This window comes from Ixodes scapularis, unplaced genomic scaffold (genome assembly GCF_016920785.2).
Source record: "Ixodes scapularis isolate PalLabHiFi unplaced genomic scaffold, ASM1692078v2 PGA_scaffold10__122_contigs__length_95168666, whole genome shotgun sequence".
Taxonomy (NCBI): domain Eukaryota; kingdom Metazoa; phylum Arthropoda; class Arachnida; order Ixodida; family Ixodidae; genus Ixodes; species Ixodes scapularis.
Genome location: NW_024609836.1, coordinates 54,854,567 through 54,879,449, shown reverse-complemented (window position 1 = coordinate 54,879,449; position 24,883 = coordinate 54,854,567). Strand labels below are relative to the sequence as shown.

The following is a 24,883-nucleotide window of genomic DNA, read 5'->3' as shown; positions in this document are numbered from 1 at the left end:
CTTCGGCACTTATAGTGCAGTTCCCGAATTTCGGTGGCTTGAGGAGGGTGTAGATGGAAAGGATGCGATAAAGCTGAAGAAATATAGGAAACGTGGGGTGTTCGTTTGACCTCCAGCTCGCCGAATCGTTCCAAAGAAACACTCGAGGCGGTCTTGGTTTATTTTTGCTGTTAACACGTAGTCAAAGCCACACTCAGTCAGCAGATAGTTCGACAGTTCAACAACTGACTTTAACGTCACTCTGAGCCCTTCTGCAGTAGACGGGGTCAAAAAGAAGTCCTTCTGAATTTTTCCATTGACTCCTTCCTCTTCCTATGTGCCAAGCCACTGCATCGCATCTTTGATGACTTGGATGTCATTTCCACCTCGTCGCACTCCCTCAACCGGAACCCGACGATTCAGAGCATCCAAAAAATTGTTCATAAGTAAAAAGAACTACACCGTTTGCCCCACATACCCCGTTTAGCGTAGAATTGAAGCCCCTTGGCAACAGACTCGCTAAATATCTGCGTTGCAAGCTTCACTCACATCTTCAACATGTTTGATGGGTCGATGTGATTGTATGTCAGCTTCGGGCATACCCCTTCATCGCCTGCGTGCTTTGTATCTGCTACATACAAAGCGTCATAGCATGACCACTGTACAAACTTCCCATTGATGTGGAACACCTTCTTGCTGTGGGGACGGTTTCTTATGCATTTAAACAAATACGGTGCATCGGAGAGCATGTAAACTCGTCTGGAACTGTCAGAGGGTGCTGGAAAGAGCGACACGTCCCAAAACACCACTAACTCCGAAGCGTTTCCACATGCTGCGATTCGTTGTTGCACCATCACAAACAACTTCATCGATCTGTATTCCAGCTTGTTCGAGTTTTAGGATGCACCGAAGGAGCAGCTGTGAAAGCGCAGTCCTTTTGTTGGTTCTTTTGATGCAAAAACTGCAACAGGCTGGAGATAGCTGTCAGCAAACGGAGCGAAAGCAAATACAAGTCCATGGTCGGCAAGCTCCTTACAGTCTTCATCGCCCTGACCGTGGTCAACAAACCCGGAGTATGTCATAATCTTCGAATTCACGGCCAGTTCTTTCCTGACTTGAATTTCATCAAGTAGAAGCATTCCTCTTCGTTTCATGGGACTCTTGGTTGCCATCTTGGTTGCGAGGGCTGCCAGAAACTGCTCATCAAGGCCACAATTCAGTCCCCATCATCCTGATGTATTTCCTGATGGCGGTGACGCAGGGCAGTGGGACAATGTCATTGTTTCTCAAGAACGCATATGTAAACTAACTGCGAATATGAAGTAGGAGACACAGCAGCAGCCAGTCATCAGAGTATCTTCGGTTCCTCTTAGTAGTGCATTTTGCTGCTGAAAGACACTCTGTAATGAGAAGTAACTGTGCTGACGGGATGTCGTGCTCGAGGTCTTCATTTTGAAGTGACTTCATCTTGTCCTTTGACTGCGATTCAGTTCCTGCAACAGCACCGTGTTTCTTGCCAAAAGACGTATTTTTGATCTTGTTAGCGACTTCTTGACCCTGCGGAGTGTTTCAATTTTTTTCCCTTCGGCTAGACTGTGATGGTGTCCTAATACACTGAAGCACCCTGTGTTCCTTTTTTCTTGCCATCTGACGAGACTTATGAATTCGCAAGGTGTTACAGAGAGTGCTGCAAGCCTTGCAGGCACTCCCTTCGGTCACTGTCATTGCGCACCTAGAATGCCTCCATCTTCCTTGAGGATCACCATAAGCATACTCAGGCTTCGCTTTAGGATATTCCTTAATGCTGGGGCCGCCTGAGCAAACCTTGATTGCTTCTACGGCGTTCACTGCTTGCTCCACGTCAGAGTGTCGTCACGGTCGCACTTACCGCAATAAAGGCAGGTTTGACGGACTTCCCCAGCAGAAGAACGTTCACGCTCCTGTCGCTTTTGGTATGCACCGCCTTGGATATGTAGAGGGTCGGTGCCACAGAGCCTTGCTTCACTGCAATGTTGGAGTACACGACATCTCGAATGCCGTCCATATCGATGCGATGTACAGCCCAAGAGGGTTCGGGAAGACGCGCAGTATGTGCACTTTCATACAGCACGTCAAAGGCGGATTGGGCTAGCTCTGCACTTCTGTTTCTGTTCTTTCGTGAGGACTCAGGCGTGTTGTCATCATCTTCCGGTAGATTGACATAGGAAACTACAGCACCTGCTGCGCTTTGAGTGGATTCTCCGTCCCCGGAGACACACGGCGTGACTTCGCTGGCAGCTCACTGGTGTTGGCCTTCCGCTTAGCTGGTTTCCTCGGAGGCTTCACTTGCTTCGTGAGGTACGCTGGGCATTCATCAAAAATTGATGGAACAGCGTCCTTCGCTAGCGTGGCTCTCCGGTCGCCTTGCATGAGGAGATGTCCGTTGAACTCGGCACTCCACGTCTTTACCACGAAATGTGGCGCAAAATGTCGCTCGCACATAAGGTCCTTCCGTGACGGCACGCGATCCTCCCGTGGTATCGCCCGCCTCTACGCCGTGAGTTTCTCGGCGTGTTTACGGGCGGCTTGAACAACGAGAATTTCTTCTTGCATGACTTGTAGCCGCTCTTGCAATTGAGCACAAAGCACTTCCCCATGTCACAGGTGCCTCATAACACCATCAAACACGCATGCGAGGTGTGACCAAAAAACGAAGCAATGAAGTCGACGCTGAACAAGTGGCCGGTCGCGGGCTGCGAGGGCTAGGGAGGCTCAAGTGAGGGTGGGTGCAACTGCTAGATCGGGGACCACGGGACATGGACGCCATTTAATTGCTAAATTTTGCTGGGAGTCTATGGGGCAAAGTGTCGTTTTATTTCTTAACTCAGGTCATAAGAGCCCATTAAGATGCTTGAATAATTTACAAATGGTATAAATGATTACTTTTTCATAGCCACCAGTTTTGTTGCGAAGGTTAAGCATTTTTTAACGCGAAAAATGGTAAATTCCGCCATCTTGGACGTTGTTGCTTGTCCGGCAACCCTGCTTTCTCCTCTCGACGTTTTAATTCTGGGAGCGAGAAGGAAGCGAGAGAGGCTGCGCCAAGGCGTTCGTTGCTTGCAATAGGAGGCGAGAGGAGGAAAGGCGCATGGAGCAACAGAGTTGCAACAGAGCGGGCGTCTGCTCTCCTGCAGGCAAATTGGCGAATATCCTTTCTCGAATCCTCTGTCTTAGGCGCCGCCATTAAATTGCAAACGCTCTCCAGGTTTTGAGTTGCACCCACCCTCACTAGAGCCTCCCTAGCGAGGGCTTGAGTCAGCCTCGCCATCTGGCGGAGAGGCGGCCAACTACGAGCGCTACGGGCTACGCTCGTCGCGGCCGCGCCAGGAGAACGCAGCTTGGCGGTTCAAACGAGTGTCCCTAGAGGCCGACAGCCACTGATCTCTATTTTAGTAGGCTGGATCGCGGATCGGGAGCCCGTCGGTGTCGCCACCGGCGGCCATTGCTTGACACCAGGCAATACACGCAAGTCTATGGGAGAAACGCACAGAAGCAAGCATATTGAAGCATGTACGCGTTGCTCGGAGGCGAGTATTTTATGGTGCGCTGCGATCCTTATGTCGGGTGTTTGGAGATCGAATCTGTATTTGTCAAACCTCCAGTCGCCGAATAAAAAAATCAAACGTACCGGAGCACCTACGGCTGAGCGGAGTAAACAGAGGAACTTGCCGTCAATAAGAACGTCCTTAGGGAAGCCCAGAAGTTGATGAATGACAAAAAAGTTCCATCTCAATAGTGACTTGCCGAGGTTGAGCGAATTCAGCGTAGCAAAGCATTCGAACTTGTCGTCTGCTAAACCCAACTCAACGAAACCGCCACCGACTCAGCGGTAACTCTAGGTAACTATCGCCTCATGAGCTGCAGTACAGCGGAGTCACTCTCGACCACAAAATATTTATTTATAAGAACTACGAGGGCTCTCAGTTTTAATGTTTGTACAAAAGCTATTTGACGGGCTTATCGAAAAGCATCCAAAGAGTTTTAGTACCGACAACAGCTTAAAAACAGGGGAAAACGTTACTTTTCCTCGTTCTTCCCAAAGAGTCCCATGCATTCGCTGGTGTCAATCAATGGCCGCCGGTGGGGACACTCGGCACCTGCTGCCGAGGCCGCGGTCCGCGATCCAGCCTACTACAATAGAGATCAGTGCCGACAGTGTCTAATTTCTCCCCTGGTGGCGGTTCCGCCCTCGATCTTTACATGGAGGGTTCACGCATCCGCCGCAACGCACCGAAAGGCTGCGAAGGCGCTGAGGTCGCGCCGACATCTGCCGCCATTTCCGGTTTCCGGCGAGAGCGCGCGGGGCGTCTGGCGTCTGGCGTCTGCTGGTCTGCTCGTCTGCTCCTCGTCCGTACCAACGGCCCAATGGTTTTCGTGTGGCGCGCGCACTGTTTTGGTTGCCTGTTAAAACTAGGGTCTAACAATGCTTCGAGAAATGGAATTGAGTTTTCAAATGGTTTGTGTCGATACTGTGCCGCAGAGTAGAGTGGCAATTCCGGTTTAGCTTCATAAGTTCTGTTCTTTCGTTTCCCAGCGGTAAGTTCCGATCGGTAAGTTTCGTCTCTCCGCCAGCGCTTATTAACGATGGATGATTCCTCGTGTGGATATGCATGGTTAGGTTTCTGGGCGTGATCAGTGGATCTCGAAGCACATCAGGATTCATTCAAGACTCGGATGAAACAGTTTGCAGAAAGGGATTTGCGTGGTTCATTTTGGGGCCGGTCATCTTCACGAGCTAAAAGGAAGCCGTCTCAGGACGACTACGCGTGTCACGATTCTTTTTGATGTCATGTTAGCCATTGAAGTTGAATTATCGTATTTGTTAAGATGCGTAATGTTTTCTTTTTTTACCTCCGACTGAAATTGATTTTCGGACCGTGCGTTTAGTTTGACAGTTGTTTCTTTTTCACCTATTTTCGTTTGAAGCTTGTTCGTTAATTCATACTTGTGTAATTCACCTTTTTTTTTCTTCTTTTTTTTTTTTGGGGGGGGGGGGGGGGGTCACGTAGGAAAGGTTTTCAGAACGCACTCTTTTGAAGCATGGTCGAAAAAGCAAGCGATCTCTGTTCTCGTTCGCCGAATCTTTAGGGCCAGGGTTCGTTCTGAAGGACTTTAACATGCCCTAAAACAGCGTACATATTTTTTGTTGTACTTTAAGTGCCAATAAAGACAACAATATGGTTTTTGAAACATGTTTGATGTGCTTACTTTAATACTCAAAACTCGCCAAACGGCACCGAATAAAACGAAAAAAAAAAAAAAGTCGAACATTACTTGTATGGGCGAGCGCGCGTCTGCGGACAGCTAGCGCCATCTATCGAGCGTTTTAGGCGGAAAATAATCTTTTCGTGAGATAATGGTGCTACGTCACAATTCACGTGTCTGGTACGTTTCGCTTGGGAAGGCTACTCCTGCGCACTCCTGCCGCGCGCCGCAGTCGTTCAGTCACCCCTCCTTCTTACGCCGTGACTACGACACATTCGCGATAAGTGCCTTAAATCGCGGCGATGTTGTGATTGTCACGGGTGGTGACCAAAAAACAATAAATAAGCAGAAAGAAATAAACGTTTAATGTGGCGAACTTGTGCCAAAAATAAAAGGGGTACAAAGGATAATAACAGAGCGTCGCGGGCGTCGAAGTCGGCGAAACCGCAGGATCGAGCGCTGGGGCGAGACTGGATGCAGATCGACACGCGGAGCCCCTTATGTACACGTGTGGGTGGTCTGGAATGATCGGCGTAGAAGGTTCGGCGTGTAGAACATTCTGACCTCGAACAAGCCCCCGACATGGTTCTCGAATTTACCAGAATATTACTTTACAAAGTCAACAAAAAAGCACCTCCGCGGCCAGGAATCGAACCCTGGCTTTCAGCATGGAAAGCACGCGCGATAACCGTCAGACCACGAGCGCGCTGCCTTTTTGGTTAGCTGCGCTCGCGGCTGACCAAGAAGGCAGCCGCGAGCAGTTCATTTGCACTTAAGACGCCATAGTGAAACGCTCCATTGCTTGTAAGCTAATTTTTTGCCCTTTGGTGGGTGTAAGCGCTGGTAATCCACGAAGGCACTTCTCCAACCTTCAGTCAGTCTCACTCACAGCAAAGTGGGAGCCCTTTGGGGGCGTGCGCTTCCTAATGATTTCACCATTTCGCGTCTTTGCAACTTTTCAATGCGCTGAAATGCCACTATGGCGTCTCAAGTGCCAATGAACTGCAAAGGCGCTTTCACCGCCAGCGTGGCTGCGAGTGCGACGCTTTGAAAGCGTCTTCTCTGCGTGAGTTCTCATGCTATACAACGCATTCTGCGGAGCCATGTTCTCAAACTCGTGCCTTCGCGTGCGCAGAACACAATTTGCGAGATGGGATATATCGTGAGAATGTGGCGGCGTGCCTTTAAAGTAATTGTGTCGACTCAACCTGAAGTATAGATTGGTTCCAATTTCGAATGAGCACGCACACGAGCGATCTATTTCAAGGTCGTGCGCTATGTCTAAAATGTCCTTTTTAGGAAATGTAACCTCCTTGGTTCATGTTCATATACAACAATATCCACGTACGTTGAGTCGCAGATGTTGGTCAATATCGATTAGGGCAACGTGTACGTTTCGATGGCAAACACGTACGATTTGCTCTTGGATTGGATTCGATTGGATGTTGTGGCTTTTCCCTTTGTAACGGGTGAGCAGAGTCCGTGCTCCGCTCTAGCCAGGTTATTCTCTATTTTTCTGCCACCAGTCCCCTAGTCTGCGCTTGGTGCGTTCGATTGCCCCTTCGGCCGCCTTGGTCCTCTGCCGATCCGCCGCTGGGTGCGATAACCCCTCGTCCACTTCCACTGCCATCGTGAAACCCAGGGCCTCTGGGACCGAGTCCGTTTCCGGGTGTGGTGTCAGACCGCGGCAGGCAACCAGGATGTGGTCGATTGTCTCAGAGTCTGACCCACAGATGGCGCAGCGGGTCTCCAGGTCTTCGGTAAATTTTGCTCTCCATGTCCTTGTTCCCAGCGTTCCGGCCCGAGCCTGGAACAGCAGGCCGCTTCCTCTTGTATTGTCATACATGGTCTCCCTCCTGATGCTTTCCTTGTGCGAGCTGCACCTCCGCAGAGATGATTTGCGGGCCATTCCATCTCTCCAGCGTCGCCGCTCCTCCTCCTGCACCTGCCTCCTCACCGCCTTGTCGTCTGTCCTCCTATATTCCTCTCTCACCTCGCCCGGCTCTGCCAGCGATTGTACCGGGATGTTATGGCGATACGAGAGTGCCCTTGTTCTCTTTCTCCATCTTGTATTATGGTCCTTGTAGATCAAATATCCCCAGATCTTGTGGGCCCATCTGGTGTGGTTCATTCCGGCCAGGCGTCTCTCGTAGCCTGCCTTGGCCACCGTTTCTCTGGCCTCAAAGCTCGACCAGCCCAGGTCTCCCTGGACTGCTTCATTTGGACTGTTCGACGGGGCCCCCAGTGCCATTTTCCGGCCTCTCGCTGCCTCGTCTCGATGAAGTTGCGAGTGTTCGACGACAGAACGATCACCTCGTTTCCGAAGGTGATGCCCGGGACCACCACCATCTTCCACAGTCCCCGTATCACCTCAAACCTGTTAAAGGTCCAGAGAGATTTCCTACCCAGGATCCATTTACCCCTCAGGGCCCGTCTTCGAAGTTGCTCCTCGTGACCTCTGAGGTAGTTAGGCCCCTCCTGCATTTGGACGCCCAGATATTTGTAATTTTCGGGCCATCTGATTTCTTGCCCCTGTATTGTCCATTTGTTATCTTTATACTGTCCTACATCTCCCCACCCCATCACTGCACACTTCTCCGGGTTGAATTCCAGTCTGAGTCCTTTCCTTTTTTTTCCACAAATTTCCATAAGTTCTTGAAGCTCCTGTGGTGTGTCAGCGAGGAGCACTAGGTCGTCTGCATAAAGGAGCCCCGGTAGCTGTTGTGTCACTAGTTGTCCCATCTTCCTGTACGTCAAGTCGAAACCTTTGTTACTTCGTTGTATCTCCTGTTCCATATCGCTTGTGTATAGCATGAATAGTAGTGGGGATAGAGGGCAACCTTGTCGGAGTCCTCTGCAAATTTTGATCTCTTTGGTTCTGTGTTCTTCGCACTCAATCATCACACTTGAACCCCTGTATGTCTCCCTTAGTAGTTCGATTACTTCTGCTTTTAGGCCGTGTGCTTCTGGCTTCTGCCACAGCAAATCATGGTCCACTGAATCGTATGCTTTCGACACGTCGAGAAAGCCTGCGAACAGGTTTCTTTTTTCCAGCAAGGCGATTTCTATGCTCTGTCCTAGTACAAAGATGTTGTCTTCCAGTCTTCTTCCCTCCCTGAAGCCGTTCTGTAGTTCTCCCAAAATGTGGTTTTTCTCTGCCCATCGTTGTATTCTTTGCTTCATGATCCTCATGAAGATTCTATAGCCTACTGGGGCGATGTTGATTGGACGGTAGTTTTTCAACAACGTTTTCTCCCCCGAACCCTTGCAGATGAGTTTCATTCGTCCTACTTTCTATTCCTCTGGGATCTGTTTTGTTTGTAGTATCTCATTGAGACTACACCTCAGGTTTTCTCTTCTTTCTCCCAAACGTTTAATCACTGCCATGGGGATTTCGTCTATTCCTGCTGCTGTTTGGCCACCTGATTTTTTTAACGCTCTCTTGAGTTCACCCTGCGTGACTGCCCAAGTCATCCAGTCTATCTCATGTCCCGCACTTCCATTTGACCTGCTGAGTACATCTCTTCCTGCATCTGCTCTCAAGGTCGGCTTGGTCTCCGCTTCTGCTGGCTCCATTCTCCCAAAAGTCTTTCTGATGACCTCTTCAATGAGGGGGATACAGTCTTTTCCTTCCAAGAGCTCCTGTCTGTCATCTCTTCTCAGCTGTTGTTTAGTCCTTATGGGTTTATCTATTTTCTTTATATACCTCCAGTATTTCCTTGGGGCATCTTTTCCACTTGCCTTCAGTTCTCTCATGAAAGCTTTGTCTGCCTCGGTTATCTTTTTCTGAATTATTATTGATGTCAGTGTCTTCTGTCTTTGGTATTCCTCCCATGCGCTCTTCTCTTCCTGGGGGGTCCCTTGTTTTACCATCACCCGGTATTGTCTTCCTTTCTGTTTCCTTGCTCGTACTGCTGCCTCTACTTCTCCATCCCACGATCTTTTCCTGGTGTATCGTCTTTTCCTGCGTGAGCCTGTGTGCTTTCTTTGTTCAAGTTCTCTTCTGATTGTATGCATCAGCTCCCAATAGCTTTCTTCTCTCTCAATAGGGATTTGTTCTATTATTTCTACCAGAGCCTCTATTTCCTCTTTGGACAGTGTTTTCTTGTAATCCCACATTTGCTTTTCTTTTCGTTCATGTCCTCCAAAAATTAGCATTATCCTGTTATGGCCACTGCCGATGCTGCTCATCCCCTGTACGTCAATTTCCATGTGTTTTAGGTCTTCATATAGGTTGGGAGTTAGGAGGCTGTAGTCAATATTTGATTGTCTTCCTCTCGCCGACCAGGTCGTTTTTCTTCTGCATTTCGGTTGTCTATTCACAATCACCAAATTCTCTTCTTCCACCAGTTTTTCCAACATTCTACCATTGGTGTCTGTGTGACCATCCAGATCTTCCAGATGAGCATTCCAATCGCCTAGGAGCATGCACGCATGTGTCTTTGATAGGGTCTTTATGTCCTCTCTAAGGCACTCGTGGTGTTCCGTAATCCTGGGTGTGGCTTCCTTGCCCGTCCAAATGTAGGCTATTCCTACTGCAACTTGCTTTCCCCGAAAGCAGCCCGTTACACAGATGTGCTCTTTGCATTGTGTCCTTACCCTGTCCCAGTTCCCACTATTCCTAAAGAGGACCCCCACTCCTCCCCCTTTTCTTTCTCCTGTCATTCACTTGTTATAATTTTTATGATGGTGGTCTATATTATTATTGTGGTCGTTATGAGCGTGTTTGCAATGATGCTCACAAGCTAATTTGGTCATAAAGCTGCTTCCATTTCCCCCGCACCCCCTGTAAGCGAATGATTAACAGTATCCTGCAGATGTATTGTAAAAGAAGCGTTGTTGTCGATGATTACGATGACCTTTGAATGTGCAAGTGCTGCCCACGTCGCCGGATTGTGAACAAATTTCTTGGTAATCAGGGTTCCTCCCGCCGGGATAGTCGGAATAGTAATCGTAGTAGTCAGGTGTTGCCTACTTGGTGTGTCTGATCCTGCGCCGCAGAACGAAATAAGTAAATGATAGAACAATATTAGTCTGAACGAACGTATTGACTTTAAGGAATCATTCTTTATACCCGTTAATAAAGTAAAACAAATCATATGAATGCCTGCTAGGCATGTGATTTGACATGTTTTGAAGTTAGTGCACTATCAGCACCACTTGTCATATACAGACGCTGTATAAATCATAAAACGGCCAATTTTACTTTGATTTGTGTCATATTCAGATATGGTTAAGGCGAGCGCAGCGTTTTACTGAGTGCTAGAAAAAAAATGTGTACTCCCTGCCGTGGTTTTACGGCACAGTGCGTCTGGCAAAATATTAAACTATAGAATACGATTTCGAAGTTTTGGTGTCTCATAGGCTTGTGGGGCGACAACGCAGCATACCGCAAACTTAAACATATACGGTAGTGGAAAAGAAAATCTCAGTAAATATGTCGAAAATTTACTGTTTTTTTTTTCTACTACCGTATATGTTAAGGTTTGCTGTATGCTGCGTTGTCGCGGCATATAGCAAACTTTGTGTCAACCTGACACAAAGAAACAACACATACTGAGACGAATGGGCTGAGACGCGGTGAAAAGCGAAATTTTTAGATCACACACACACATATATATATATATAATATTTTTATTAATTTCGGGGACTCGGACAAAGTCATAACATATAACATTTACACTGCCTCTACCTAAGCTGTAAAAATATGTAATTCTAAACTAAGTCGACGCTCACGTACTAAAAAGTTATAAATAATCGTTGTGCATTACAAAACGAAAAAAAAGCAAAAAGAACAAGACGAACATGGAAGAGCTCAAAAACAGGACAGCGCCTGACCCGCGACTATGTTTTTTACCGACTTTGCCTCGTCTTTCTTGTTCATTTGTATCACGCCAATTAACGATCTAGCCGAGCAGTCCCCTATGCTACAGCAATAAATTACGTTACTGTTTATGAGAAAATACGGCTTTATTTCGTTTTTGTACTGAAAAATGAGGTTTTTACTGAATAACTGTAGCCAGCCTTTCAAGAAGCACCGTGTGCATTAGTAAGTAAGTAAGTAATATTTATTTTCAGCAATATTGTGCTGAGGGCACCTGACAAAAAGCTTCCATGAGGTAGTTTGTCCGGGTCTGGTACCCCTGTACTTACAGGGCATGGTAAAAACAACAACTACTATACACTACACTTTGTATAAATAAAAGAAACGCGTACATCCTTTTTTTGCTAAACAGTGAATATCAGTGTGGTCTATAATGAAGCTTTCGTAGGCTGACACAATAGCCATTCTGTCACACTCAGCTGAAAAGCAAAAAGAAACAACACATACGGGATTCGAATGGGCTGAGACGCGGTGAAAAGCGAAATGTTTAGATCACACTTAGACGGCGGGAGACATAAACGACATTTGAGAGCATCAATAGGTGACGACAAGAAAGACACTTGAATCTGTGAAAGACCTCGAGATTGAGGAAACCAGGAAAAATGGTATATCACACTGAGCCTGACAGTCTCACAAACAAACTCTCGAATACGGGTACCCCTTTTCCTTTTTTAGAGCGCAGCTCTTAGGGGCCCGTTCCCGGCTTGAGCGGCGTCGGCGTCGCCGTCGGCGTCGGCGTTGGCGTCGGCGTCGGCGTAACCAAGGTCATCCCAAGGTCACGTGACCCCTCCCAAGGTCATCTCAAGGTCACGTGACCCCACGTGACCCCCTGAAGGTCACGTGACCTTAGGGGTCACGTGGGGTCATCTTGGGATCACGTGACCCCCAAGGTCACGTGACCCCTCGAGGTCACGTGACCCCTCCCAAGGTCCTCTCAAGGTCACGTGACCCCAAGATGACCCCACGGGACCCTTTGAAGGTCACGTGACCCCCAAGGTCACGTGACCCCTCTGAGGTCACATGACCCCCGAGGTCACGTGGTCTCCTCCCCAAGGTCACGTGACCCCCGAGGTCACGTGACCCCAGATGTCACGTGACCTCGGGGGGTCACGTGACCCAGAGGTCACGTGACCCCAAAGGTCACATGACCCCTCCCAAGGTCATCTCAAGGTCACGTGACCCCAAGGTGACCCCACGTGACCCCCCAGGTCACGTGACCCCTCTGAGGTCACGTGACCCCGAGGTCACGTGACCCCTCCAGGTCACGTGACCCCCAAGGTCACGTGACCCCTGAGGTCACGTGGGGGTCACCTTGGGGGTCACGTGACCCCCAGGTCACGCCTCCCCGAGGTCACGTGACCCCCTCCCCGAAGTCACGTGACACCCCCCCCCCCCCGAGGTCACGTGACCCCCCCGGAGCATATTAAAGAATGAGGGGAGGAGGAGGAGAAGGAGGAGGGGTCTACCCTCCCCTCAGTACCCTTCATTCCTCCTCCTCAAGAGCTGCGCTCCAATTCGGCGTTACAGGGATTTGTAAACGGCTTTCACTTTTTTTTACTCAATCTCGAGGTTTTTCAAGGATGAATCGATACCAAGTCGCCTATTGTTCTAGTATTTTAACGCTCATATACTTAATTGTTCCAAGCAGTGAAAGCGTCAATGTATTGTTCGAGCATTTGCGCTATGGTTGTCAACCTTGTAAATGACAGTGTTCTCGAGTAGCACTCGATGCATAGAGGAAGTGCATAGACAACAAAATAAGAACACTAAGAAGCACAAGTGTAGACTCTAATGACTAATATTATAAATGATATTTAACAAAACGTTGGTATTACATCTGGCAGAAGACGAACAAAACATGAGATGAATGAAAAGAGCACGAACGTAATTCTAGGGCGAAATTGGCTGGGCTAGCTGTGTTCAGAATGCATTAAAGATTAGCTGCTGCTCGTATCTTCATTTGTTTTCCGAGAACAGTCAAAATATCAAAGTGTTTAAATAAATTTTCTTAGATATACACAGCAATTCGTACACGTGCGGAGTTATGTACTGCAGTCATCGGCTCTCAGCAAGGATCCCCACGCTGTGGATCTGAAACCACGAACGGTGCCACGATTGATGAAATTTCGTGCACTCACCCTGCCAAATAACTATTGTTTGTGACTCCAACGCCCGGATAGGACTTTGACAGAATCGCGCGATTCCCCCTTCCGATTGTTTTAAACGCTGCGATCCCAATTATTCGAATATTAGGCATAGGAACCTATTCGCTGTTGCTAAGTCTCGAAAACTCTAGAGACTTGAATTCTGGCCTCAAAACAAGAGAGGTATTCACGTGCCTTTATTTTTCGCCAATTTTGTGATTCTCGAAAATATGGGGCTCGCGAAGGGTTTTCCAGAAAGGCGCCGCAGACACTTCGGAAAAAGAATGGCTCGAGCTTCACCCATGTCCTTTAGTGAGCTGTAAACCTCAGATGCAGGGATGGGCAGTATTTCAAATACATGTATTTGAAATACGTATTTCAAACACTTTGTGTATTTTGCATCTGTATTTAATTACAAATTGGGTAATGCATTTGACGTGTGTATTTAATTACAAATTGGGTAATGCATTTGACGTGTGTATTTAAATACTAAAACCTGGGTATTTCAAATGCAATTGTAATTAAATACAATTTTGTGGGCAAAAGTACGTCCCTCAAATTTATTGTCACGACAATTCTTGATTTTTCGCATGCGGTTGTAAGATATAGTCTCCATCCTTTATTCGGCCATGGGGCTTTTTTTTTTCTTTTTCTCCTCCGGCTTTATTTTAAAAGCACTGTCCAGAGCAGGAAGAAAACTACGTTCTGCACTGAATGCAGTGTCTCTCAATCAAGCACAAGCGTTTAGTGACTTTGTGATTACGGTGGTAGTACACGACAAGAATAGTGACGAAATCGACGTTCACAGGCAGACTGGCTAAATAAGTGCCTGTGACAACTTGTGATGCATTGCAGCCTGATTTCCATGCATATTTTTGCCTGGAACATTCTAAATGTGCGGGTCGTCCAGATTTTCGTAAGAAATTCTGTAGCTAGTGCTGCGCGTCTTGGTCGTCTCGGTTCTTTGTTGGTCTATACCAAAATGTAATCGACAAAAAAAGCTGCTTGAAGCTCTGTACTTTTTCACCTATTACGCCCAAGGTGATTACATTTTTTTGTGATTATATTTCTATTACGTTACTAGAGCCTCGCACACTAACTCCCGAGAGTGCGATGCAAAATTAAAATGAGATACCCAGAAACCCGTTGCAGGTGTCTTGAAGTCGCTGACGCAAATTTTGAGGCATGTATTTGGAAAATTATTTGAAGGAGACCAAATACAATTGGTTGTATTTGTATCTTGCACTCAAATGGTTTTTTTTTTGAAATTTAATTGGATTTGTAAATAAATAAATTTTTTACGAAGTATTTTGTATTTGTATTTCGATACATATTTGCATGTATTTTGTCTATCCCTGCTCAGGTGTAATCATGCCGCTTTCATATAGCGCAATTTGCCGTTGAAAATTTGTTTTCATACGAATTGGCACGAAACATTCGACACGCGGAGGGTAAGCAAAACTCATGGAGTATAAACAAGTAATGGGTTAGGCTTTATAGTCCCTGTTGCTCCTTCGGTAGATTGACCAGTTGCCATCAGCCCTATTTACCGCGTACTTCAGACCGATTTTCAAGAAAATTTATCAGTTGCGTCCGACGCACATGCATGACACGGGGCGAGTCAACTTCCGCTGCAGTCCGTGCCTCCTTTAGTGTGACATTGTGTAGGGGAGATCGTAGGAGCGACAGTTCTACAATGTTTCAAAAGACGATCACACTGCCCAGCAGCGAGAAAGTATAAACGCGCACGCTTTACGCGTACCATACTTTCGGCCACTCGTGACACTTACGTAAACAGTTTTATTTTCCCATTTACCTTGGTTGTCATGCATTGTTTGTTTGAAGTCTTCGGCAGTGAAATGTTTGAAGCAAACCATCGCGTGAATCTGATCTCAACTTGGAGAGTCACTCTTTGCTCAGCGCGGAGTTTTTAAGGATTCGCATTAAAATTTAAACCAGATGATACGTGTCATTGTCTTCCAAATTATATTGTGTTTATATATTGACATTATGAGCACGCCTTAAAACATATTTACTATTTTTCATTTTGTCGCCTAAGATTCTATTCATTTCTTTATCATTACATCTAAAACGGTGCGACGTATATCATATGCTACAAAGCGCGAAGATAAACGAATGTGCAACTAGCCTACCTCTTCCAAAGGGCTCATTTCTCTGCTCGCTCTAACCAGAGCTTGTACGCTAAATTTTCGTGTTGAAATTATTACCTCTGTATTCCAGAAGGCGTCAATTTCAAGGTTCAATCAAATCATTTTAATTTATAAAAATATTTAATTAGCAGGATTGCGTTTTCAAGCCCACAAAAGGGGTACATAAAATGTAGATCTAAGTAATAAAATAGGAAATGTAATTTTAGGGACAGTCGAAGAATGCTCATAATTTTTAAATGGCCATACACCGATAAGTTCAGTCCGTGCACCTAAAAGTTCGTGCACCAAAAAGGCCCGCGCACCAGAAATGTCAGTGCACTGAAACGTCCGTTCACCGGAAAGTCCGTGTACCGAAACGCTCGCAACAAAACGTCCTGGGACCTCTAAACATGCTATGAAAAGACTTCTCGACGGCGGGGTATGATGAATATTCACCTGTGCCACGTAAAAAAATTGGTTAAATGCAGGAACTTCTTTTGGGGGGGCCGGCATTGATTATCTGCACTAGAAACACGCTTCTGGCTAGATGTAGTGGCCACCACATCAGCGGATCGTGGTACTTTAAGTTGAGTTTTCAGTAAAACAAGCTTGCCAATAAGAAAAAAGACAATATTCCCTTTCTTGCTGACAAGTGTTTTTACTGATATAAATCCCACAAGCGTTGAAAATATCATATCTTGTTATGACGATATTATACTTAGGTGGACGTTGTCTCATAGAAAATTTTAGTTTGTGTTAATTACCTTTTGATCCATGCAACGTCATATTCTCAAACTTTCGCTTTCTGACCCAACAGCTTGACATTTTCACGGAGTACGAGCTTTCTGCGATGCATACGTAGTTTATTTATCTGGGCCGAAAAACACGGTTCTCTTTCCTTGGGGGCCCCCGTACATGATCGACTGCTTTGTGGGGAACAAATTACTCTCTAAGAAAAAAGGTTGCCAATGAGGGGAAAATTATTGCCAAGAAAGAACTGATTCTCACAAAAGATTGCTTTAAAGCGTACTATCCCGCTACAAATGTTGTCCCCAGAAAAAATAACGTTATTTGGCCAAAGAAAGCCAAAACGTACAAGCCACATCAAAGTAAAAACCTCATTAAAATAATGTGCGCGCGAGTTTCTTTTTATATATATATATATTTTTTATTTAAGAGTTGCCAATGCACTGCTAGTGCGGTTCGGAGCACACAGCCGCGGGCTCGTGTTTTAAACTGATATCAATTAACGTTTTGCCATTATTGAATATTGTGATATTTTCCCAGTGGTGCACCGCTGCGGTGAGAAACTGTTTTTCTTCTCCCACTTTTTTATTATTTGGCCTAAATCAAATGACACAATGTTACTAGTTTGCCCTTTATCAATATTTATGGTAAGACAACACGCGTTTGCCTAAAAGGGGGTTACAAATAAAAAAAAAACAGATTTTTTCTTTAGAGTGCATCTTCTGGGCAGAGTGTCGCAAACTGCCAGGACGATCTCATAACACGCAAACATCTTTCCAGCGACGCCACGTGTTGGAAGGATGATTGCTCGTAATATAAATTCAGTAAAGCAGAATACGATAAAATGACTTTAACCGCGTATTCCGAAGGCCCGTTTACACGCTAGCGTTTGCTTACGACCGAGTTCTTGTGATTTCTTATGACGAGAGAATACACTGGGAAGCTGATGCTATTTACGAGGTCAAATGAATGTGAAGCAGTCAAATAAAATATATAGAGATGTGTTCGTCTTCACAGCGTGCTGAACTTGTACTAAATTTGAAAATCTATCATTTTTCATATTTTACTTCTCAATATAAAAAAGTGCGCGTTCAACGCGCTACCTAACGTTACGTCGACAGCTAGCGTGCGTTGTACGCAGTGCTGACGCAAGGGTCTTCACGCTATTCTAAAACTCTGTAATGACACGTGCTGTATATGGCAGCAATTTTATATTTTTTTTTATTTATTTATAAATACCCTCAAGGCATGAAGCATTATAGAGGGGAGTGGTACAGCAAATACAATAAGTAAAATGGAATAATAATTGGGAAAGCATACACGAAAGAAAATATAAAAAAAACAATGGTTACAAATGATTAATACGTACACTTTGATACTATATAGTCCACTAGCCTGAAACTGGCAAACACAACGTCTTCTACTAATACAGTTAAATAATCAATCAGATATATTTTTTAAGGCAGATTGAAACAAATCATAGTTAGTAATAGTGGCTATCAGAGAGGGAAGGTGGTTCCAGTCACTAGACGTACGTGGGATGAAGGAATAAAAAAAGGAATTAGTGTTGCATGAAATGACTCCTACTTTATGTGGGTGATCCATCCGTGACGACATGTATGAAGGTGATGTTAACAGTTCACCGCGTAAAGTGGTGTGGTGGAAAATTTTATGGAACAAAGTCGTGCGTTTTTGCGTCGTGACGCTAGGGAAGAAAGACCTAGGTTAGATTTCATGGAGGATACGCTAGCAGCTCGTTGGTAGTTAGAATATATAAATCGAACCGAGTTATTTTGAATCATTTCCAACTGATTAACGAGAGTTCCGATGCCAGGATCCCATATCGCTGAAGCATATTCTAGTTGTGAGCGCACAATTGTTTTGTAGAACAGTAATTTAATAGAAGTAGGGGTCGAGTAAAAGTTGCGTTTTAGGTACCCAAGCATACGGTTAGCCTTGTTAGTAATGGAGTCGATGTGAATTTGCCAGCTAAGATTAGAAGTAATATGGACGCCTAAATACTTGTATGATTCGACAATTTTGAGTAGACTACTATCAAGGTGATATGAAGGTAAGTTAGCGGAACAACGAGAGATTCGCATGAATTTGCTCTTGTTAACATTTAGTGTCATATGCCACGTTTTGCACCAAGAAGTGATAGCGTCAATATCAGATTGAAGTGCATGCACGTCATTGATAGAGGTTATTTCCCGGTAAAGAACACAATCATCTGCGAATAGATGAATCGAAGATGATACACAGTTTGGTAGATCGTTAATATAGACAAGGAAAAGTAATGGCCCAAGTACAGTACCTTGGGGTACGCCAGATACTACAGGGTGAAGGAGAGAGCTGATTTCATTCGCGGTTACAAATTGCTGACGATGTGTGAGAAAGCATTCAAGCCATTTTAGTATGTTAATATCAATACCTATTTTTTTTAGTTTTAGTAGCAGGAGCTGGTGAGATACCTTATCAAATACTTTCGCGAAATCCAGATATATACAGTCGGCGGATGATCGGTTATCGAGTATAGATTGCAACTTATGGGTGAATAAAGCCAGTTGTGTCTCGCACGAAAAAGATTTGCGAAAGCCGTGCTGTTCGCGGTGAAAAAAAAGAATTTGATTCCAGATAGTTCGCGATATGGGAGAAAAGTATGTGTTCTAGAATTTTGCAAGGAACGCTAGTGATTGATATGGGTCTGTAGTTGTAGGGTGAGTGCTTGTCGCCAGATTTGTGCACGGGAACCACCCTCCCTATTTTCCAGTCCTGCGGGAGCTCACCAGAATTGAGGGATTGCTGAAAAATTTTAGCGAGGGCGACAGAGGCATAGGCTTTCGTGTTTTTTAGGAACATGGGAGTAATACAGTCAACATCAGAGGAGGAGAAAGGTTTGAGAGAGTCAATAATTTTTACAACACCATCAGTCTCAATCTTCACAGGATACATCGGTAAATACTCAGGGTTACTAAATGAAGGCAAAACGTCAGAAAAAACACACGAAAAAGCGCTGGAAAACACGTTGTTAAGCGTATCTGAACACTGTTTGTCATCAATTGGTTCACCGTCCAAATTCGTTAGTACAATTCGCGAACTATCAGCCGGGTTCACTACATTCCAAAATTTTCTTGGATTGCTCAGCAACATATTTGGTAATGTGTTGGTTAGAAAATTTTCCTTCGCCGATTTGACTGCAGAATTATATTCATCAGCCGAGGTACGATATAGAGACCATCGATGTTGGTCACTAGACGTTTTTGCACTTCTATACATGCGTTTTTGTCGATTGGAAAGGCGCCTGATAAATGAATTATACCATGGTGCTTGCGGATTTTAACAGATTACATGAACTGGAATAAAACGGTTAGCAAGCTCTGTCATCTTCGTTTTTAGAAGCTTCCAATTATATTCAACTGAGCGTGCTTCGAACCCGTTTAAAAACGCTTGTAGAAATAAAAACAGTTAATCATTGATTTGGTTAAAGTCAGCATTAGGATAATTACGTATCACTTTAGTTCTATTAGAAAACTTTTTTACAGGAATAGTCACAGAAAGATTTAGTAGAGAGTGGTCAGTTATTTTCGGCATGTATGTTACTTCTGAGCATAACTCGGGACAAGTAGTTAATACCAAATCTAACAGGTTCGCACTTCTCGGTGTAACTCTGGTTGGTTCGGAAATAATCTGTGTAAAGTGAAAGTATGAACATAACTCGATAAATTCCTGGCAAACAGACGAGGACGAATTTAGTGAAGGGGGGGGGGGACGTTGACCATTTGATTCCTGGATAATTAAAATCACCCAGCAAGAATACAGGGGATGTTGGGTACCGTGTGATAACGATGTTTATGGCATCATAGAGCTCAGTAACAAAGGTAGAGGAATCATTCGGGGGGCAATAGCAAACCCCGACAACCATTCTACAATGAGCTAGTTTTACAGACACCCATATAATCTCTAAGCATGACACAATATGAAGTGCGAATGACTCAAATTCCTTTTTAATCGCTATTAGTACACCACCAACTTGCCTCGTTTCCCTATCTCGTCTGTAGAAATGAAATTGATTGGACAAATCGAATATTTCATATTCACAAATGTTACTGTTAAGCCATGTCTCTGTTAACACGACAATATCGGCAGAGCAAGAATCAATAGCAGAAGAAATTTCGGTGCGGTTTCTGACAACGCTTCTGATGTTAGTAAATAAAATAGAGACTTGTGATAAAGATGCACGATAACCACAGCCCCTCGGTAACCCCTACGTGTCTGACGTATCACGTTGCCTGGATGACGCAGCGTGTTGTCCCGAGGGCACAGTTGTTGGTGTATCGGTAGTAGCTGATTGTGAAATCGGAATTCTTGACTCACAAATTTTATCGGAGACAGGGTCGTACGCGTATAATTTTCCATTAACGGACAGTTTGTTGTATTTCAGCTGGAAGGAGGGACTGTTAGGCATCGTTTTGGCAAATTCGGTCAGCTTCCTCCGTACTTCGCGCGTCGCGGGTGAAAAATTTTCAGTTACACTCACGTCGTGTTCTTTCAATTTAGCTTTGGCCTGAAGTACCTTTTGTTTAGTTTTAAAACAAGAAAATTTTATTATTACGGGGCGGCACCTTGAGCCGGAAAATTTTCCTAAACGGTGAGCGCGTTCGATATCAATCGAGGCTAGCTGAATACCAAGCCAGTTGGACAACAAGTTTGATACCTTTCCTTCTGTTTGTGGCCACGTTTCCTGAATATCTGGAATTCCGTGGAAAATTAAATTGTCACGCCGTGACCTGTCCTCTAGTTCGTTAATACGAGTCTGCAATAATTGGTTTTGTCTTTGAAGACCTTCTACCGTGTTGGAAGTATTCCGCAAATCAACTTCAACACTATCTAGCACCTCTAGCTTCCCTTCGACAGCTGTTAACCTACCGCCTATATTTGTAAGCGTAGATTCAATGTTTTGTTGACCGTTTCTAATTTCAGTGATGCTTTGTTTTAATTCCTGATTACCTGTTGCTATTTCAGCTGATTGCTTTTGAAGATCGCGCAACATGCGCAAAATTTCTATGTTTTGCTCTGCCTGGGTCAGTGCAACCGCTCCCTCAGTATTATCTTCTGTCATACTAACCATGGGCTGGCTAGTTTTTCCTTTGGTGGACTGTGACTACGTGGTTCGTGTGAAAGGGCCGGAATTGGACTCTACGTCACCCGACATCAATAAAAGAAGACAATTTTTCAAGTACTCCAATATCACACTAAGAAACACCCGTGGGCTCGGGAACAGCAATAGCAAACGTTTGCTATTGCTTTGAACCTAAGAAACGTTGTTTCTTAGGTTCAAAGGAATGTGGATACCCACCTGAGGTACGAAGAAACAAGGTTTGTAAGCCATTGCGGCCGTCGCGCTGCTCCCGTGCTCACTGGAGAATTGACTGAACTGCCAGCCTTTTACACCTGGCGCTGCGGGCGTCGTCGATGTCGATGGGTTTTCTTTGATGAAGCGAGGCGAATGGTAGATCCAGGTGGCCTGCTTTACGTCATCATGTCGGCGGAAATCGCCGACTTGAACTTGCGGCAGCGAATCCATGATGATGAAGTCGAAGGCGAAACCATTATACCGGGACGCGCAGTAAGCCAGGAGTGGTAGTTGGACCTAAGGTACGAAGAAACAAGGTTTGTAAGCCATTGCGGCCGTCGCGCTGCTCCCATGCTCACTGGAGAATTCACTGAACTGCCAGCCTTTTACACCTGGCGCTGCGGGCGTCGTCGATGTCGATGGGTTTTCTTTGATGAAGCGAGGCGAATCGTAGATCCAGGTGGCCTGCTTTACGTCATCATGTTGGCGGAAATCGCCGACTTGAACTTGCGGCAGCGAATCCATGGTGATGAAGTCGAAGGCGAAACCATTATACCGGGACGCGCAGTAAGCCAGGAGTGGTAGTAGGACCTGAGGTACGAAGAAACAAGGTTTGTAAGCCATTGCGGACGTCGCGCTGCTCCCGTGCCCACTGGAGAATTCACTGAACTGCCAGCCTTTTACATCTGGCGCTGCGGGCGTCGTCGATGTCGATGAGTTTTCTTTGATGAAGCGAGGCGAATCGTAGATCCAGGTGGCCTGCTTTACGTCATCATGTTGGCGGAAATCGCCGAATGGAACTTGCGGCAGCGAATCCATGGTGATGAAGTCGAAGGCGAAACCATTATACCGGGACGCGCAGTAAGCCAGGAGTGGTAGTTGGACCTGAGGTACGAAGAAACAAGGTTTGTAAGCCACTACGGCCGTCGCGCTGCTCCCGTGCCCACACTGAATCCAATGTACTCCAAAAACTCTACTCGAGAAAAAATAATGAAAGATTGGGATTGCAAAGGCATGTTTGGGAATGTATACAAAATTCTTGGCAATAAATACTAAACATTATTTTATATTTTGACTGGTTATGTTATACATAGATACTCAAAAAAGTATCGACGATCTATCGCTAAAGGTTCGATGTTGATCGCGAATCGAACATGACAGTCATCAAAGCTCCGCCTTCCTTTCCATTTACTTTGGGATTTATTTGTCTGACGGTCATTCTTGAGGGTCCTATGTTTTCCGAAAAAAATCAAAGAACAATCGCCGGTACATTTTTAGTCGATAAGGATTTTTCTGAAAGACACAGAATTTCAAAATTAGAACGACAGAAAAAAAAAAAGTCGGTGTTTTACAAATAAATTTTATATGAGCACAGTGCCACTGGTTCTGATGGCGTGCCGCTTCAATTTCCTTTGAAATATATACGTAGAACTACTTACAAAGGGGGTTTGCCCTTTGAAGTTCCTTCAAGACAGAGGGTCCCGGCACCCGGACTTTATTTTGTTTTTGAAGCTTTTTAATTATAACAACACAGGCAAATTAAATCAGTCCCTATTGAAAATATTTCTAAAGGGCCCGTCAGCCTTGAAGGATTATGGGACCTCACGCCTTCAAAACCCTTCAAAAATACCCTACAGAAAAACCCTTCAAGGATACCCCATAGAAAAACCCTTTAGCCCACAGCCATTCAACCCGTCAGACCCTTTAGCCTATCAACCCTTTAGACGCCCCAATGACTGTGAACCATAGACAAAAATGCAGGTCAAAACATTGAAACTTTATTGCCGACATTTAGTTTTACATGCATATTAGAACTCAAAAAGGTGATCAAAAGCAACGCTTGTTCAAACCCCGCGCAAGGAGCTATAGACGAAAGAGATCACATCAAACAGGGCCAACTGACTTCTTTAACACAAAGAAAAATACCTTTCAAAGTACTCACAATGCCGCCGGGTATATTCCTGACGTACGGTGGTTCAGCTAATAAAACCGAACAGGTGCACCTCACGGACACGTACACAGTCTCAGTAAGCACGTTTAGCGAAAACCACCAACTCGTAAGCAGCACCCGCCACCGTTGAGAAATCCCGAGCACAGTCACGGTTTCGTCCATGATGACATCGCGCCGGCGTCTTCGGCGTATTTTTCGCTCGCTGGTCTGAAGTTGGACGGACGAAGAGGCGCAAGGAACAAGTCCGGACAGCGGCCGTCATCCACCGTCTCAACACCCACAGTGCCATAATCCCGGTGCGCAGGCACAACATGCGGTGGGACGCTGACCCCGACTGCCAGGCTTTGGAGCGAGCAAGCCGACAGCGGCGACCATCTCCTTGAATGCGCTGAACACAATGGCGCTCGAGCGGTGCTGAAGGCGGCCAGCGCCGAACTATGGTTCACCTGCGGTACCAAGAAAGAAACTGCACGGATCAAAAACAGACCGAGGGGCGAGCCCTCAAAACCATGCACGCTCACCTTCCTGGAGGGAATTGGTCCGCTCCAAACATCCCGGCTCGTGGGATAACCGGAACCGCACACAAGCAGAGAGAAAATGGCTATGGCCTCCCCCGCTTGCACACACCACCCTCCTCCCCCCGACTGCTGGCCTGGCAGTCCTGCACCCTCTCCCCATCGGCGGACGGAGGGAGGCGATCGCTTTTTTTTGGGGACAGTCCCCCGTGGAGGCGACCGGTTCCCGGAACGAGTCGCTCCCGCGTGCGTCCCTGTTCCTGGTAAACGCGCACTGCTCTCAGCTTTTTTTTTTATATACATGGCTGCACGGATTTCGCCTCGAGCGGACAGGATTGCGTTCGCCTCAAAACGCCGCTCGGCCAACACCACTCGGCCGGCGGCTCGTCAATTCTCCACATGGGGCGGTCGCCCTCAGTGGCTTCTTTGGCGCCCGAACACTCGGGCAGTGACAGGCGGGTCCAGGAGCCCACTCGTATTTGATAGAAGAGCAGTAATAAAAATCTGACCGTACACACACGATCGGCATTCTCCAAATACTTATTTTTTCCCCCGTAGCGTACAAAAAGCAGCTATGTTCATTAATTCTGCGAAATGTGTTTTCTCCACCTAGGCCGTTGCCCACAGACATCTGAAGAAGCCTGAAGGTTTTCCCGACCCCATTAGAAAAGTTCTTGACAGGCTTTCAGACATTTCAAGGCATTGTAAAGGGGACGTTTAGACATTTCAGGAGAGCCTCTGACGGGGCCAGTGAACCCACCAGGAAATATCGGTGCCCCTGTCAAACATCTCAGAAATTCCTGAAGTCCCCTTCACACCCTTTAAAAAAATCCTGAAGTCCCATCAGAGCGATTTTCAATAGGGGTATTTAAAAGATTGGGAATTTGACAAAAATAAACTCTGATAAACCCAGAAT

The 24,883-nt window shown here is 45.8% G+C and overlaps 1 pseudogene; it reads right to left on the bottom strand.

The window, feature by feature from the left end:
• Positions 1–312: 312 nt before the first annotated feature.
• Positions 313–22,720, bottom strand: LOC115319795 (annotated as a pseudogene).
• Between the last annotated feature and the right edge of the window lie 2,163 nt (positions 22,721–24,883).